The 13,870-nt window shown below is 37.2% G+C and overlaps 1 protein-coding gene across 9 annotated transcripts in view; it reads left to right on the top strand.

The window, feature by feature from the left end:
- LOC109078504 (inactive ubiquitin carboxyl-terminal hydrolase 54-like) overlaps positions 1-13,870 on the top strand; it is a 128,899-nt gene that overhangs the window by 38,332 nt on the left and 76,697 nt on the right. The window contains exon 1 of one of the 9 annotated variants that reach the window (XM_042767699.1): positions 13,541-13,690. The exons of the other annotated variants lie outside the window; for them this stretch is intronic. The gene's annotated coding sequence lies outside the window, so the exon portion shown is untranslated. Of the gene's footprint in view, positions 1-13,540; positions 13,691-13,870 lie in introns of those variants that run through there. 9 annotated transcript variants of the gene reach the window in all.

The following is a 13,870-nucleotide window of genomic DNA, read 5'->3' as shown; positions in this document are numbered from 1 at the left end:
AAATAATAGTATTTACAGCAGAGTAAAGACTTTATAGATGGAATTAAACATAAACAAACCTTTATTTCACTGATGAAGTGCACCAGTTATACGGCTCTGTTACGGTTAAACTGCTCTCTTGAAGAGGACGCAAAAAGCCAGTAAGACCTTTGTTCATCTTTGGAACACAAATTAAGAAATTTTTGATGAAATCCGAGAGCTTTCTTTTTTCATGGACTGTTTTAACCATGTTCTTACTACGTTTCTGGGCCTTGAATGTGGTAGTTCCCTTGCTGTCTGTGCAGGGTCAGAAAGCTCTCGGATTTCAGTCTTACAGGTTTGGAATTATCCCTTTTGATGGTGTTACAGTACATTTAAATTGGAACAAAATTAAAGTGTCTTTAAGGTTTTAGTTTTACCAATGACTGGGTCATTTTGTATATGATATGACACAATGACATGTACTGATTGTTACAAATATAACTAAGAAGTGTATATAAAATAATTTCATGACTGGTTAAAAAAAACATTGACATTTTCACAGTTTTGGCAGTTACGGCCAAAGGATCTTTCTTGGACCTTGTGAATAGCTCAGAAAAAACTGATCGCTCACAGATAAGTTGAGCAGTTGAAGCAGTATTTAGTATTCTGGGATGGCTGTAGAGTTCATTCAGAGTGTTATGGATTTCTCTCTTTTTCTCTCTCTCTTCCGTTCTGTCTTTTTCTTGCTGTTGTATCTGATGTCACTGTTGTTCTCTGCCGGTCCCAGTTTAGCAGAGCTTTATCTGGGTCTTCCTTGTAGGCTGTCCTCAGTTACACCAATCTGTCTGGCCAAACAGTCTCTCTGCTCATAAATTAAACATCCTTCTCTGTTACCTACTGTACCCAACATAGCGTTGGACGCTTCTCCAAAAGCCGTTTTACTTTTACGGGATGTTGAAAACAAAATTTTCATAATAGACTAGTCACACACACACACACACACACCAGGTAACATTCGTCATTTCATTTATTATTTCTTCATGAACTAAAACAACTAAAAAACAGAAATAACGTGTGTGTTAATATACTGTACATAGAGTATATATAGATGTATATGTGTACATATACTGCACATGCCTAACTGAGGTAGATATGACTAAAAAGAGTAAGTGAGAAAAAAGAAAATGGGTATAAGGGAAGAAAAAGTTACCAAATCATACAATTTTTATTCTCCCCACTTTAGAGGAATCCTTAATAATCACTTTGTAGTCACTGTAACAGCGCTGGACAGGGATGAGGGAGCAGAATTATGCTGGAGGGTGTTTTTTCATTTTTCTTTTTTTTTCATTTGCAACTTACTTGAAAGAGTGAAGTCAAATCACGGATCCAGGGAAGGCAAAACTAACTTCTTATCAAATGTTAGACAGGAATTCTATTAGAGAAGCCCCTTAAGATTAGCTCATCGTGTGTGATACTGTCGCACCACAGCTGATTCTCCAAAGATCTTATGCATCATGCGTCCTGAGTGTGTTGTTGTAAATGGGTTAACGTGGACCCTCTAGGGCGCTTCATTCAAAAGCCAAGTCCAGTGCTATGGATCTCTATGAGCTTTTCCAAAATGAGCTCAGTGATGGATGCAATCATTGTCAGCAGGATCAGGCTAACCAGGTGTGTGGGAGCAAAGGGTTCTGGCTTAATTTCGCAGTAGAGACTTATTAATAGGTAATGAAAAATAAAAATGGGCTATTATACTAATCCTGTAGTCCGAACACAGTGCTGGAAAGAGGCTCAGCTAAATGGGTTCTGTTCATTGGCATCTGCCTGGGGAACCAATTTGTATTTTTTCGAGTTTTTAATTTTTTTTTTTGAGAATTAATGGGATAGTTCACACCAAAAATATCAGTCATCATTTATTTGCCCTCAGGTTGTTCCAAACTTGTATGAATTTATTTCTTCTGCTGAACATAAAAGATGATACTTTGAAGAATATGTTTCTGGGTCCGATTGTCTGCCATAGTATTTTTTTTCAATGGCTACCGACAACTGTTTGCTTACCCACATTCTTTAAAATATCTTCTTTTATGTTCAGCAGAGGATAGAGTAATATAGGTTTAAAGAGCAGGTCATATGGGTTTTTGAAAAATCTCTCTTTTGCAGTTTATAACGTAGCTATCCTTAAATGAAAACAATCTGCAAAGTTGTTAATCAAAAAAGTGCATGATAAATAAAGATATTGTCTCTCAAAAGAGAGAGTCGGTTCTGAATCGCCGTAACGAGTCGTTATATTTTCGACTCTTTTGCCTGTTTACGTCACTGGGTACACATTTGCATAATCCCCGCCTGCCCGCGACATACGAACAGAGTCTGATCTGCCCACAAACACTTTTGCTATTAGTGCGTTTACATCATGTTGAGAAGACGCGGTGTTCAAGGATACCACAGAAATACAATTCGAACCTTTTGTTGTGTGCTTGTCATTTTACCAAGGACTGCTTCTCTAATCTTGGCTTTTATCTTCGTTGGCTTCTAATCTTCTTAATTTGGACTAACAAGCTCTCTGAACCACGACCTGTAAGTAGTACGATTGATAAGTTAGGTGTACATTTTCAATTGAGTGCTCAAAATATAATTTTTTTTGTGCCAATATGTGATGTATACCTAGTGCAGCTTTAGGTTTCCAGGTAAAGCACGATATTACTGTCTTACTGAAGTAGTTCTAAAAATTCGCAGTGAACCTAAGAATATGTCAATTATTGTAGACTGACGTTGTTCTAATTACATTGTTTAATAATAAAGAATGTAGTGTATTACACAGACTTTATAATAATTGTGAAACTGCTGTTTATTGTGCTGCACTGGCAGTTACAGGGTTTAATGCGGGAGAGATGAGTGATTTCGGCTGGTGCTCCTGTGATACAACTGTTCTGCGTTCTGATTAAACCAGTTAAGACCCAGCGTCTTTTGTCTGTCGTTCTTCAAACATTACAGTAGACATATTTTGGTTTACAAACTGTATTGTTTAATCAGTTAGTCACGTTAGCACTCGGCAAACGTATCCACCTAGTGTTCACAGTTTAGCAGCTAAACTTTAGCTGTGGGCACGATTCGCTTGCATAAGTGTTTTTGTATTTTATGTCATCATAAGAACGGATTGACTATATTATTGTTTTATGTAAAGGTGCTTTGTCAATGGTAGCGCTGGCTAACTGGCTCAAGGACTCATCTCTGTGCCAATCACAACAGGTTTGGCCAGCTGACCAATCAGAGCAGAGTAGGCTTGAGGAAAGGAGGGGCTTGCTCCGAACTTGCTTGAAACGAATCATTTCCTAATCATTGGCAAATTACTCTAATATTAAATCTATATTCTGAGAAAATTACAATGTTTTCTGACCTTAGATGCATTTAAAACCTGATGTAGGGGACTCCAATACAATATTGGGACACTTTAAAATACCATCTGACCTGCTCTTTAAGACAACATGAGGGAGAGTTCATTTATGGGTGAACTAGTCCTTTAAGTCTGCTGTCCTATAAGGAGGTCACTTCCAGACCTACGAAGTTCTTCTTAATATCAGTTTGGAAAAGGTCTCGCCAAACTCCTCCAGAGATTAGGTGTTTAATTTAAGCTTGGAAGTTGAGTTCTAAATTTCCTCCTTCATGCACATTCTCATCCCACTGCATCTTAAGTAACACGAAAGGCTCTTAATTTATCAAGATTTTTTTTTTTTTTGCTCTGATCTGGAAGAGCTTCAGTTGAGAGCCCAGGGCTTACTTTACTGTATCCTGAGATAACCTTGCTGAAATAATTAATACACTTTTTAATCATGTACTTATTATGAAGAGTCTAATCATATCTCATTTTAAAATGAAACCATTTTAAAACCATTTTTAATACAATATCACTTCTTGTATAACAGTGAAAGAATGAAGAAAAATGCTAGCTTTTATTTTCATATTTTATTCAATTAAAAATGGGTCTTTTTGTTTACAAAGAAAGATGATATAAATACAAGTGGAGACACAACAGAAGAAAAGGAAAAAACAAATATAGTTACTGGGTTTTTGTCTGTATGTTTTGGTATCAACTATTCATTGTTAAAATCACTGCACAACTTGTCAATTCGAAGCACAAATGGCACCTGTTTTGTACAAACATTTATCAGAGAGGCTAACAATACAGAAATAATTCTCTCTATATTCATAGAGACAACCTGTTTTGTTTGAGTATTAAATGGATAGATGGGGAATCATAATGAAGCATATGTTTATCCTAAAAACAGCCTCCAGCGTCACCTGCCCTGTTAGCATACAATGGCATTTCCCCCCCTTGTTTTTATCTCTTTTTTTCCCCTTATTCAGCTGCCATTAGTTCTGTTTTACACTGCGCTGTCTGTGTTGCTTGTCTGCCGGAGCACCTGTTCTGAGAGTGTTGTGATTTTTCTCATTAGGATGAGAGCAATAAGCCGCTGTCCACATTAAGCCTTATCAGAGCTCATTTGAATAAACAGCCCTTGTGCTTGACTGAAGCCGGGCCAGGACTGCTGCTGGTAATTATCAGGGTCTACTCCACGCCACCCTTGTCTCCCCTCTGGCCCGGGTCATGTGGCTTCCCTTCCTTCATTAATTTATTTCCTCTGCCAGCCAACTTGATCAAATCTAGATTTTATGGTGATTGCGGCACTTAAAAAGCCATTTTTTCAGCTGTCTTCCCTCATCCAGCTGTGAACGCAATCATTACTGACAGAAATACCTTGAGATGAAAAAGAAATAATGGTGAAGAAAGACGGAGAGGAGCTAATGAGGCATGCCAATGTTTCTTTTACTCCTCACAATGACTTGTTTGCAGAATCACGAGATCTATTTTATTACTCAAACTGCAGGACAGAGTGGCTTCTCTTTCTTTCTTTCTTTCTTGTACTTTTGTCACTTCCATCTTCCTTTTTTCTTTTCTTTTATTTCCTTCCTTCATTCTTTTTTAATTATTTCTTCCTTTGTTTTTTATTTTCATTTTTATTTACTTCTTTTCTTGACTTTTATTCCTCCTTCCCTTTTAGTTTTATTCTCTTCATTCTTTCCATTCTTCATTCTCCATTCTTTCTTTCTTTGCTTCCCTTTTAATTTCCAATCCTTTTCATCTCCATCCTTCATTTCTTCCTTCGATTTTCTGTTCTTTTTATTTACTTCTTTCACTCCTTTTTTCATTTATTTCATTCTTTTATTTCTTCCTTTTTAATTTTCATCCTTCCTATCTCTTTTCCTTTCATTTTCATTTACATATTTTATTTTTCTTCCTTCCTATATCTCTTACACCATCTTTTTTCCTTCTGACTGTTCTTCAGTCATCTTCCCTTCTTTCCTTTTTTACTTCCTCCTGGTTTCCTCTTTTATTTTCCATCCTTCTTTACTTATTAACTTCTTTTATTTCCTTCTTTCATTTTTTAAATTTCCATTTCTTTTATTTCTTCCATCCTCCTTCTGTCAATTTTCTACCTTCCGTCCTCTTTTCCTTTCACTTGCATCTCCCTTCTGTTGTTTCCTTCTTTTATTCCTTCTTTCCTACTTTTATTTTCATTCTCTTCCTTTGTTCCTTCCTTCTGTCCATTCTTCCTTCATTATCCCCTCTTCCCTTCATTATTTCCCTCCTGTTTTCCTCTCCTTTTCATTTCCCTCCTTCTTTCGTCCTCCCATTTTGTCCTTTTCTCCCTTCCTTATTTCTTCTATTCCCTTCTTTCATTCATTTCTTATTTTTGTTTTTTAATTTCTTTCTTATGTTCATATAATAATAGTTGTTTAGTATGATAAGATGAATCATTTTTAAATAGTCCAGCAGCAACAAAACATCCTGTCCTGATGAGCTTTAATTGAGAAAGACAGCTATTACATTCATGTAAACCTTATGAGGATTGCTGGCTCAAGGATAAATATGTTTCCATATTCATTTATGGTAATTTATGTACATTATGTAAGACACACAAAGATAAAAAATATCAGTAAACAATGACCGGATATGCTTTTTCACTTCTGTGCACATGGGTCTAAAAGCATTACCTTGGGTAACCTCAGAATCAAATGTGCTCAATATGCAAGACTACCATGCTGCTTACTCTGCACTATATACTATGATACAGTATGCAGCAGCATGATAAACATTGTATGGATTCATACACAGAAAATGTGCTTAGTGCATGAAATATAGGCAAACATAGTGTATCATATGATACTATATTGTACTGAATAGTTGTTTATTGCTTGAAATGTGATTAGTAACACCTTTTAAAACGAAACAACCATTTTTATCTTTGTGTGCCTGTGACTTTTCCTGTTTGCTGGAAGAGACCAGAACAGCACAGTAATTCTAATTCTAAATTCTGGTGTGTATCCGTGTGATGAAATAGCAGCTACATCGTCATCTGCCTCACAATACAAAATGTTGTGGCAAGTGTAAGGACAGCTTTTAAAAAGAACAACAACAGCATAAATAAACCTTAAATAGTTCACCTGTACTGCCATACATCTGGAGTGTGTTTGTTAAAGGTCTACCTGTATTTAGCGTTCAGTGTCTGTCTGGAGCAGGACCGATATCGAGCGTGAAGCTGAAGTGTTTCTTTAATGCGACAAACCAGGTGGATCGCGACTTCCTGTTCAGAAAGTTGCTGCATGCAAAGAGCTGGAGGCAACACAAACATCTGCAGGCAGTGGCTTGTTTACAATAGGGATTAATGGGCTGGGTTGGAACTAGAAGCTGCATGGAAAGGTCCCAGTGGGCAGTTACAGCTTAATTGTTCCTGTCACACAGCTGCCTAACCTTACCTGAGACGAGACAGCCTGGATATAGATGTAGGCAGGAGAAACCGCTTCAAACACACGGCAAGGGATGAAGTACTGGATGACTTCAAGTTTATGGCTTATATGGAGAATGAAGGTCATTTAAACTTACATATTGGCATATATAAAGAAACAGGCCTCATGCTTTTAAAAAAATGTATCACTCCCAGGCCATCCAAGATGAGTTTGTTTCTTCATTTGAACAAATTTGAAAAAATGTAGCATTACGTCACTTGCTCACCAATGGATCCTCTGCAGCACCCATTCACTCTAGAGGATCCGTTGGTGAGCAAGTGATGTAATGCTGAATCTCCAAACCTGCTCTGATCAAGAAACAAACTCATCTACAGCTTGGATGGCCTGAGGGTGAGCAAATTCTCATTTTTGGGTGAACTATTCTTTTAATGTGCTGCAACATTTGTTTGTGCCATTGATTGCTGTTTTTCGAAGTGCCCACAAACATTCAACCTGACCATCATTCACCCGAGTCCTCTCCCTCAGTGCCATCTGGTCTGCCTGACTGGAGATCTGGTCTTAGGAAGGCGTCCTGACAGTCTTACCTCCCTGTAACCCTGCAGAGGGGGCTGCAACCTGTCTCTTCTCCTCTCACACCTGTCACACATCTGCAAAGGTGCAGTGACCCAAATTGTAATGCCACGTTCCTTGTCAGTCGCCCCCTTACCCTCGTGTGTTGTTCTGCTGGTGGTATCACTCAACTGGTCTCATAATAAAGGAATGATTTATTTAACTTCAGAAAGTCAGGTTTTGTCAAACATTTATGCACTTTTTGGGGGAATAGAAAGTTTTTATGGCCATTACAGTAAAATTGCACATTTTAGAGTGGCTTTTTATTATGGCCAGCCTAAGGCACACCTGTGCAATAATTATGCGGTCTAATCAGCATCTTGATATGCCACACCTGTGAGGTGGATGGATTATCTCTGCAAAGGAGAAGTGTTCACTAACACTTAAAAGTAAAAGTATATTTAAAGGTGTTGCAACATGTCAATTTCTAAACTTACTTTTTATGCCACCAAAAAAACAAACAAACAAAAAAAAAAAACAATCTAGGCCTTTCCAGATTGAAACTATGAAAACTTCATCCTCATAGCCTCATCATAAATGTTGCAGGATACCTAAAAGACATAAAATATGTTTAGTAAAAGAATGTATTTAATCGTTTAAGTAAAACTGCAAAAATTGGATAATAAAACACTGCAACAATCTTCTGAACTTCTGTTTCTGTTTATAAATCTTTGAAGATGAGTCAACCCAGTCTTGTCTGTAAGATACTGTGGGAAAGAGGAAACATTATCTGAGACATATTACAGGATAAATATAGTTTTGACATTAAATATATTAGTTTTACACAATATAAATAATCTTACCTGGTTTGTGCATGATTTTGTAATGGATTCTTCTCAGAACTGTGCAAGCGTACAGATGTTTCAGTCTGTAGCTGTTGGTGTCCTCAAGAAGTGGGACAGCGGATCAGTTAAAACACAAAATACTTTTTAGCCGGAAGTAGGGTGTGTGTGTGTGTGTGTGTTTGTTTGTGGTGGGAAGAGTTAGATATATGGAAGGCCAGGGCTGTTTGACACACATTTTACTTAAAATATTTATCAGCGGACATATCTTTTGAAAGTATTGTTTGTTTATATGTAGTTTATAATTATAATTATCATTTTAATTATACTCTTTGCTAGTTTTGACTAAACAGGACCACTGAGCAGTTGCACTGTTATTGCCCAGGAAAAGATAGACATCATACCTCATAACACACACTGACTTTTTGGGCTTTAATCATTATTGGTAGAGATACTGCTGGAGAAACCACTTCTCCTGATATACCAGTAAAGGATCAGGTCTTAATCTCTGTGAAGTAATATGTAAAGAAGAATGAAACTGGGGAGAGAGAATGCCTTCAAATTATAAATTATACATAGATATGTTCTCTAATGGCTCTGTCAAAAATAATAAGGCTACCGTAGCTAAATTTGAGTTCAATGATAAATATGGGGTTGAATCTTCATGCATGTCCGCGTATGCCAGGTGTCTGGGTATTTCTGGAAATTTACTGTTCTGTGTAACTTGGCTCAGGTAATTTACACACATATCTGGCAAACCTGAAATTACATGGCAATTTACCATGGCCAGATATTACTAGATTAGTGGAGTGAGAGCTGTGTAAAATTTTTCACTGTGTTCATGACTAAAAATTTAAACTCCCACCAAATTTTATATCTGTAGGAGTTCTGTCTTCTCTGAAAGAACCCTTAACAACCCTGTAATATTTGCCTTGGCTTGTTTCCATAGTGGCGAGGCTTTAGTATAGTTCACAGGCGTGAGGCTGAAACAATGGGAGAGAGGGCGAGAGAACTCAATATGACTTTACAAAAAGAAAAGAGTTCATTAGGACCACTTCTTTTACAACTCCCACAAAATTAATCACACGCACAACGACCTAACAGAACGTCTGTCATATTAATTACTACCCCGAGGGCTGAGGAGAGTGAGAGTATCAGAGAAATGAGAATGTGGCCAGCAGGCTTGATCAGGTACCAGATGCTTGGAGACCCTTCTGCTGAAGGACATGAAAAGACGCTCTCTCTCATTTTCATCCTTGTGTTGGCCCATTTCTTACAGCTTTGTTCATTTTTCAGTTCCCCTTTTTAAATGTTTACAAATTGTCTTCTGGAAGCTTTCCACTCTGCAGTCTTTAATGATGATTGACAGGCTGTGCTCGCTTTATTTTTCTGTTCCATTAGATAGAAATGATGAGTTAGAGGACATTAGATGACAAAATATACAATTGTCACACACACACTCTCAAACACACGTTCATGTCAAAACTGAATCAACAGTCAGTTTGAATTTCAGTAAGTGTTTCAGATGTTTGTTTAATAACCAGCCTGTGATTCAGTTCAGAAAAGTATTTGGCTAATTTAAACCAGTCTTTCTGAACTATTTATCACTTGTTCAAAAAAAGGGCTACACTGGTTGCATTGTAAATTTAAGATTGACTAAAAAGAATTAGATTATAGCATTTTTACATTCCTACACTTCTGTTGATTTTCTGATGTAGACGTGTTGGACATGTTTGACTGTTTTGCTCATGCTTTGTGTCGTTTGCTGCATCTCACACATGACTCCATAATGAAAATGCAGACTTCAAGTTAAAAGAAGTTTAACTTAAAAAAAAAAAAAATGTCTGTACACCTTGCGATTTTGGTGTTTTTACTCTAAATTAACGTGTTTAGACCATTGTGCGCTCATCTTTTGCAGTGTAGCACGGCATAGTGATTTAAAAATGCAGCATTCAAGTCAAAAGAAGTCATTTCTAGACTTTGCATCTTTCATTTTTCTGCCCTGAGTCTCACATTTTTGAATGCTAAAACACATTCTGTGTGAATGGCCCCTTATGCCTCCTGAATTGGACAAAGATCACATGACAGGTTGTTACTGCAGGCAGTTAATGAGGAAATCGCAACAGGAAGATAATTCTTGCCCTTATTTTGGGATACACAGTCTTTTTTTAATGAATCACATGAAATACACAAAGCAAACTCAGATTCTCAGGTAAAACATGACTTCTTTTGTTGTGGTGTTGAAGATTCAGCAACCTTTGACTGAAGATCTGGGATGTTTTTCTTTTTCCGCATTGTGCTGCAAACTCCCCTTCCTCTCAGGAGTTGGGGATGATCGATTGGTCACTGGTGTTGGACGGGAGGGGAACGGTGGTGCGTGTGCATCTGTCACTCTGAGTCATCCCAGCCTACCCACATGGGATTCACACACACACACACACACACACACACACACACACACACACACACACACACACACACACACACACACACACACACACACACACTCACACACTCACACACACTCACTGCTCGACGCAGCCCCTCGCCTACTCAGACTTCATAGCATCAGAGCCCTCTCTGCAGGGCTGCTGACGGAGAGTGTAATTTATCACTGTGCTTAAAGTTGTCTCTGTTTGCGTGAGATTCTCGCCATATTTTCACCATGTAAAGCTGGGGCCCACACTGCAGAATGCTGCATATTTACAGTAGCTGTGTTGAGTCTCCAGTAAGTTACTGTGGCATAAATAATACTATTTCAGTTTGTCATTATCTCTTTTTTATTCAGTGTCTTGATATTTATGCATTTGCGCTGAATAGTTTTTTTCACAGCATTTGTAATATTTCAGCAAATATTTCATGTCATAAATGAAATTACTGAAAAAAAATGTGTTCAAAAATTTCAAAAAAGTCATGGTTACTGTTTTTCAGTAAATATATCAGATTTTTTTTTATTCACCAATAGGATCCAGAATTAATCTTTTATGAATTAAATTTATTTTTTTTTTCAGAGATGAGTAATAAGAGAAAAAGTAACGATACAAAATAATTAATTAAAAATACTAAACAGTATTTTAATATGCTAAAAATTTGGTATAGAAACAATTTTCACGCAGTAATTGCTTTCAAATTTCATAATTAATTACAAAGAAATGGCAAGTAACTTACTGAATAAAACATGACATTTTTAATTAGATTGAAATAGTATTTTATTCAGACATACTCTGATAAACTTTGTTTTATTTACAGCTTTGAAAAATCATTTTCGCTGTGTACTTCTGTGAACATTTTTGAGTGAATATGAAAAATGAATCAGTTTTGAATTGATTCATTAAAACAGACAGTTTGAACTAATTTACACAAATGAATCAAACTTACCCTAATACCGTTTTTGCGACTGACATTTAAATCAAAGACATTATAAAAATGTCTCGTAAAAAAAAAAAAAAAAGATGTATATCTCCCTGCCCAACTCTTCTTCTCTGTCTTTGTTTTTTTTTTTCTTTTTTTTCACTCTCTTTATGCCCTCTCTGCGACTGTGGTCCTCACCAATATCCACTCAGCTCATACAAGCCGATACATCACTAATAAACAAAATAAAGAAGGGGAGAGAAAAGTGCATACTCCGGCACTAGAATGCAATCTGTCATCCTCCAGCATCTCTTCACTCCTTCAGCTCTGCTCAGCTCCTCTCTTTCAGCTGGAGCCCTTAAACTCAGCCTCATTCCTTTGAAGTGTTTTGCTAAAGGCAGAGGGTTTCCATACGGCCCTGATAGGTCGCAGAACTGGTCTCTCTTAGAGTCTGAGTGTATGAACTCGGTTCAGGCCCATTTAATAGTGGATTGGAATGAAAGGGTATGTGCTTAATCTGCTTAAGCCTAGTCTCATCTTCCTGCGCTATTAGGCACACAGTTTACATCATCGGTTATGTGCCTTTTCCAGGCTTTCCTGCATGTATCCTAGTGATTTAGTGCCCTTGGATTTGACCTCTTGATCTTCATCATCCTCGTCTTTACCTTCCACCCCTGCCAGAAATGGGATCAGGACAGAGAATAAGATCAGGACATGTTGCAGGCAAGATTCAAACTATGGCTCATAGAGCCGGCACCAACCGACAAGTTTCACCACGAACTTAATAAATCTGTCTGTTTGAAGGACATTTCCTCACTCAGTGTATTCCAAAGATAATAATAATGTTTTCTTTTTTTTTATAATTGCATTTTTTAAATAATTGAATTTAAATGACATTTATTTGCTTTAAAAATTGCTAATTTACATTTTAAATTATTTGTGTAACACTTTTCAGAATGCATATTGTTTCAAAGAAGCTTTATAGGAAGTTATATTGTATCAGAGTCATACTATAATCCCTACTGAACAGGTTGAAAGTCATGCCACAGTGCATTTGTTTTTATATCAATATCTTAGACCAAATATGAAACTCATCAGATCAGTTTTTAAGAACATAATGCAATGTAGATACATGTATACATACGATTAGACTAACCACAGAATGAGTGGTTCTTTCTTTCTTTCTTTCTTTATGTATGTATGTGTGTGTAATGTTTTAGTGTGGATTGTTACTTTATGAGAGTTACGGGATTGAATTTTGTAGTATTTTATACAATGACAATAAAGTGACTTGTCTGCTACAGCATGTAAAAATTTTCTAAGGAATAACTTTTTATTTTAGAGATACAAAGTGCAAGGGCAGGCAGGTCGGAACACACGAGCGCAGAGCTCTTTGAGGATGTATTGAGAGGAAACCAGGCCAGGCTTAAGAGCTGCAGGGACTAGCAGCAAATCTGCCCTGAGACTGAACTGACAATCACGTAGTGCTGCCACAGGGATTTTGGGAACAGAGAAGAGAGCTGAGACTCCAGAGCTTTGCTTTGTATGTGTGTGTATGTTTAAATATGTTTATGTATGTGTGTGTGACCCTGTGTGTTAGTGTTTGATTGGAAATGAGAAAGCCATTAGATGCTTGTTAAGGATAGGGTCATAATGTTTTATGTAGTCCATTTTGAGTGCATAATCTATCTACGACCTGACTCTAGGTAAAGACCTGAAGGATCATTTCATAACACTAAGAGACATAAAGTGGGTGCTTGAAAAGACTCAGAATGTTAGAAGGAGAGGGAGATAAAGAAGAAAAAAGCATTATATAATCCCCTTCAACATATTTAGCCCAATCAAAGGGGCTTTAGTGTTCTCTGTTCCTCGGACCTAATGCAGATGCTTTGTGTATTAGTTATGAAACATATCTATTTATTTTCCGCCAGTCTCAGGGGAGACCTGCACTTAGCGATTAGTTTGTGATTATTTCTGTTTGTTTGTCTCTTCCTTTTTTCAGGGGAGATTAGCTGCGCTTTAGAGCCACATGCACAGGTTGATGTGATGGCTCGCTGCAGCACTGGGGACAGCAAATGTGTCACTGCATGAGGAATCACGGCAGGTTGCTATAGATTTCTGTCGTCACACACCTTGCGTCCAAATATGCAAAAAGAAGAATACCAAGTAGGACGTCAGAATGCTCGGTAAATGCTGCATCTGTGAACTTAAGGGATTCTAAAAGAAATTGTGTTTGCGGTTGCTGCTGGTACACCATGGTCAAAGTGTGCATTCACAGGTTTAAGGACAATGTGGCATATCGTAATATATCTATTTTTATGTATTAATGTATTTATATGTATTTAATGTATTTCTTTTTTTCTTTT

The sequence above is a fragment of the Cyprinus carpio genome, chromosome A12, assembly GCF_018340385.1.
Source record: "Cyprinus carpio isolate SPL01 chromosome A12, ASM1834038v1, whole genome shotgun sequence".
Lineage (NCBI taxonomy): Eukaryota > Metazoa > Chordata > Actinopteri > Cypriniformes > Cyprinidae > Cyprinus > Cyprinus carpio.
This window is presented reverse-complemented; position numbering and strand designations above follow the sequence as displayed.